At 48.2% G+C, this 5,205-nt stretch overlaps 1 long non-coding RNA gene across 1 annotated transcript; it reads right to left on the reverse strand.

The window, feature by feature from the left end:
- Positions 1–2,786: 2,786 nt before the first annotated feature.
- On the reverse strand, positions 2,787–4,980 carry LOC133047815 (uncharacterized). Its single transcript, XR_009690849.1, has 3 exons — positions 4,871–4,980; positions 3,303–3,474; positions 2,787–2,974 (listed from the first exon to the last, which is right to left on the reverse strand). It is a non-coding gene; the product is annotated as an uncharacterized LOC133047815 (long non-coding RNA).
- Positions 4,981–5,205: the final 225 nt, after the last annotated feature.

Genomic DNA, 5,205 nt, shown 5'->3' on the forward strand with positions numbered 1-5,205 from the left:
TGTTGTGAGAAGAGGGTGGTGCCCTGAAGATGACAGCCTCATAAAACAGGGGAAAAAGGAAAAGTGGGGGAAGGGAAGTATCAGATTCACAGCTGGGTCTGTACTGAGAAAAATGAACAACACGGAGCGACTCGACTGGCGGCCACACCAGCTCTGCCTCTCCGCCGAGGTCGGCGCATCTCCGTACCTGCTTCCTGTTCTTTCACTGAGACAGGAGGAAGGCATGACGGATGCAAGGTGCATGTTGACGAACCGCTTGCTCTTTTCAGCAGCAAGAGCATCTCGTTGAAAGGGAAGCCAGTGAATACAATAAGGAGGGGCCCCAAGTGGTTTCCAGCGGAAGCGGGTCTCCAGTCCCTGGTTCTGGACTTAATCTAAGACAAAAGGAGACATGCCTGTTTCTGCGGCGACGCTGCCTGCTTCTTTGGCAATCTTTACATCTGAGACGTGGTCATCGAAAGCAGCAAAGAGAGTCACTTGTGAAAATTACTTGTTCTGTTTCCCTGGGCTGTTTTTATTTTTTTTCCTGAGGGAACCCCTGACCTCACCCTGCACCCCCTCTGGGGCGTTTGATTAGGATCATGGGAGATTTGGGGGGGTCCTTCCTTCTGTGCTGTGATGCTGGCAGTGGGCAGCTCCCACACCCTTGCACATGGAGAGAGGGGTCATGAGGTTAGGACGAGCCCCAGGCCTCAGGGAGGATCTCAGGGCTGCAGGACGGGGACTGGAGCAGGGCTGGGCCCCCTTCCCCGAGGTGGGACAGATGACAAACACAGTGGGCTCACACCCTCACGAGGCCCCGAGACATCGCTCCCAGACTGCAGTACCTCCCAGTTCTCCTGCTAAAGGTACGCTCTGTTCGACAGAATAAAGTTACAGAATGCTTGGATACCAGGTCCTGAAATGGAAACAGAGCCTGAGATTCCGCACCTTCTGCCCAAACCCTGCAAGAAGGGATGGGTGTATCCCACCCGTGTCCAGGGAGGACCCCTATTACTCCATGAGTCAGGTCCCAGACCTGCTGGGAAGGCACGCTGACTCCTGGATGTCGTGGGGTTGGACCCTCAGAAGACGGTTGAGCCAATGGACAGTAACTGTCTCCTGCAGAGTTTTGAGTGGCTCCCGTGTTCAGATGGGGCTGGGTCCACAAACACACCTGGGGCCTGCCCTGGTGGGGCTGGGGGAGGTTTCCAGAGTGTGTTAGGACCACACCCCCGTGTCGCAGGTTCACACAGTGTCTCCAGAGGAAAACAAGCACGTGGCCCCTTCCCTTCCAGATCCAGGTTTCTCTTTAACTTAGGGGTCGTCACAACACCATTTGTTTTTCTCTTAAAATGGTTTTCTGGAGTCACATTCAACTATTCAAAAACATTGCCTCATACTGATCACATCCCTAAATATGTAAGTAACTGATTCTCAATGACTCCCTTCCACACACACAGCCTCCAATGCCCAACGCTGCTTCGGTTATTTAAACTCGCAGGAACTTCAGCTTGGATGTGGGTGGAAGTTGTGAGGTAGATATTTGTCCCCCTTTGGCCCACAAGCACGTGGGGATCCAGGAGAGGAAGCTGGTGGTCCTACATGTTACTGTTCGCAGAGGGGGCTTTGCAAAGCTGTGCTTGTCACATTCTGCTGCTCCACAGCATTTACTGAGGGTCTGTTCACCAGGTGCTGCCAGGAAGTTTATGGATTTTTTTTTTAGTTAAAAAAAATTGTACTGAAGTATAATTGACATAGGCTTCCCTGGAGGCTCAGACGCTAAAGAATCTGCCTGCAATGCAGGAAACGTGGGTTTGATCCCTGGTCGGGAAGATCCCCTGGAGAAGGAAATAGCAGGCAACCACTCCAGTATTCTGGCCTGGAAAATCCCATGGACAGAGGTGCCTGGTGGGCTACAGTCCATGGGGTTGCAAAGAGTTGAACAGGAGTGAGCGACTAACACTTGCACTTTTTTCCATAATTGACATGCGTTATGTTAGATTCAGGCATATAACACAATATCTGTGCATACTGTGAAAGGATCATCACAGTAAGTCTAGTTTTAACATCAGTCACCGAACATAGTTAACAGAATTTTTTCTTGTGATGAGAATTTTTAAGATTTATTTTCTTAGCAGGTTTCGAATATACAACACAGTGTTATTAACTATGGCCACCATGCAGTATATTATATCCCCACAATTTATGTATTTTATAACTAGAAGTACCTACCTTTTGACCTGTTTCACCCATGTCTTTGAAAGAGTAAAAGGATAAACAAATGGACACACGTGATGAATTCCCTTGGCCTTGGTCGGGGGGCTGTCCAGGTCCTTTACCCTTCTAAGGCCCAGGTCAGGCTTCCTGAAACAGCTGGGAGGGGAAGGGTGGTGTTAGGGTCCTGCACCCTTCTGAGGCCCAGGGAAGGCTTCCTGAAAGAGCTAGGAGGAGTTAAGAGTGTGATGTGTGTACTTTGTAGCCTGGTGGGTGAGGAGGATTAGACCCCGTGTTACTAAGACAGTCCTGGGAACAGTGGTGCTGATGGTAATAAACACTGGAGGAGCAGAGAAGCAAAAGGCCAGCAAAACCAGGGGGAAAAATGATTTGGGCTGTGTAAGAGAGAAAATCATCTATTAGTTGCTTCATTTACCTTTATTGCCTGCTTATCAGACAAACTGTTAACAATTAAGAGTATCAAGAAAAGGTGTACCTGATTGGCTTACTGTGTCTTTAAAAAAATTCTATCAGTCTTTTTTTTTAAGTATTTTTGAATTTATTAAAGACTAAACCAAGTTCACGTAGGCACATCACTTACAGCTTCTGAAATATGTAGCAAGGTCATCTGCTCAGACCTGAGAGCTGGAAGAGGGGGCAGGGGGAACGTGACTCAAGCCCAGATGGTGTCATCAGTCTCCTTGATGGCGAGTATTATATGGGTTTGTGAAAAAAATTATAATGAAAAGTGCCATTTCCCCAGCAATATATTCTCAGCCTGAAAAATTCAAATACAGAAGAAATGTTGTAAGTCAAAAGTCTGTTGAATCATGTGTGAAGTTTCAAGTTCAGAGGTCGGTCACCTCCTCTTCACACCTGCACCTGCTCTGGCCTCAGAGATGCCTGGCAGTCTCTCTGCTCGTCTGTACCTGTAGCCTTCCCACTGTACCCGGGGTTCTCCAGGGGTCACCCATGGATCTCCAAGCATGACCCACCGACCAAGAGCACCACCTTCCCTTGGGAACTTGCTGGAAAACAAATCCTGAAGCAGCCCCAGATCTGCCGATCCCTGAGCCGGGCGGCAATGGTGTTTCCACGAGACTCACCATAGTTTACATGTGTGCTGACGTGTGTAAGCCAGCCAGGGACCCACACTGAGCTACGCGTGCAAACACAGACAGCAAAACCGTAGGAATCTGCAGCCTGTGGTGGGTGTCTTTCCTGACTCTCCATCTTGAGGTTTGAGGAGGAAAAGTGACAAACCATGTAGGGAACACCCTAGGATATGGGGGTGGGGGGGGAACAGGACATTAAATAAATCTAGGATTCCTTAAAATTTTAAATTGCCCTGAGCTGTTTCTTATATGCAAAAATACATACTTAATATATGAAAATAATAAAATAAAATGCATTTATATTATAAAATATATTATCATATTTTATATTAATGTAATATATATTATTGTTTTTGTCATGTCCGATTCTTGGCAATCCCATGGACTGCAGTCTGCCAGACTCCTCTGTCCCTGGGATTCTCCAGGCAAGAATACTGGAATGTGTTGCCATTTCCTTCTCCAGGGGATCTTCCCAACCCAGGGGTCAAACCCAGATCTCCTGAGTGTCTCCTGCATTGCAAGCAGATTCTTTTACCACTGAGCCACATAAAGGTGAACAAATATAAAAGAATGGCTTTATGCCCCTATTACTTAGCTTAAGAGCGAGAACACCACCTGTCCAGACGCCTCAGCTGCGTCCTCATCTGCCCCTTCCAGCCCCAAGCCCGTAAGGTAATATTCCTTCAAGGTTACAGTGAGATCAGTCTAAGGGCAAATCAACCAAAGACTAGGAAACACACAACAGGAAGGAAGCTGTGAGGAGAAACAGGGACACAGGGACCTTCTGAAACACGAGGGACTCTGGAACTTGGAAAGAGAGGCAGAACGGGGAGAGATGTGACGGAGGGGGAGGCTTGGTCCCCTTTCGCTGAGTGGAGGGGGTTCGGGGTCAGCACAAATCCTGGGGCAGGAGGTACCGACAGGCTGGCATGGGGACTCAGGGATTTGCTGGCAAGGTCTTCAGGAAGCTAGGGTGAGATTCTGACTCAGTTGACTTTGCAGCGCTGGCAGCCGTGTGTGAAATCAATAAAAGCAGCACCTCCGCAGCTCCACCATCGATAAACCTGAGCTCCGTCCCCAACCTCCGTGGTAGGCATTATTTCTCTCTGACTCTCTTGGGTCTAAGACTTGCTCTAATCTCAGAGAAAACGAAGACACGCAGGTTTCGCTGGTGGCTCGGTGGTAAAGAGTCTGCCTGCCAATGCAGGAGACATGGGTTCGATCCCTGATCCAGGAAGATCCCATGTGCTCTGGAAGAACGAAGCCGCTGTGCCACAACTACTGAGGCTGTGCTGGAGAAGCCAGCGACCACAGCTGTGAAACCCCTGCGCCCGGGAGCCTGTGCTCGGCAATGAGAAGCCTGCGCGCTGTAAGGAGAGTGGTCCTCACTCCCTGCAACTAGAGAAAAGCCTGTGTAGCAGTGAAGACCCAGCACGACCAAAAATAAATACATACATAAAATAAGTGGAGGAAAACAAGCCACAGATGCTCGTACCAATGAAGGTTACTCAGACTACATTCTGGGAGAAATTTCAACTGCTTGCTTCTAAGCCACTTACCATGAGATTCAGAAATGCCCATTTCCAGGAGTTTCCCAGAATCCAGTAGGTCTGCGTGTGTGGAAGATGTCATCTTTTTACAGGGTTTTCAAGAAAAACTTTTCCCTCTGCCAACAGGGACTCTGACGTCACTCTCCCAGTGTTCAGAGTGCAAAGATAAGGAAACGGTAAGAAGTCAAACTGTCTGTTCTTATCAGTGTGCTGAAAATGTCAGCTCTATTTATTTTGGGAACAGTTTTCTTCACTCCCTATCAACTCCTACCTTACTTGCTACATAATTTTCTAATTCCTAAAAAATGCATCAGATGAAAGGGAGAAATTGTGGCTAAATTTTG

This window comes from Dama dama, chromosome 27, assembly GCF_033118175.1.
Source record: "Dama dama isolate Ldn47 chromosome 27, ASM3311817v1, whole genome shotgun sequence".
In the NCBI taxonomy this organism is placed as follows: Eukaryota; Metazoa; Chordata; class Mammalia; order Artiodactyla; family Cervidae; genus Dama; species Dama dama.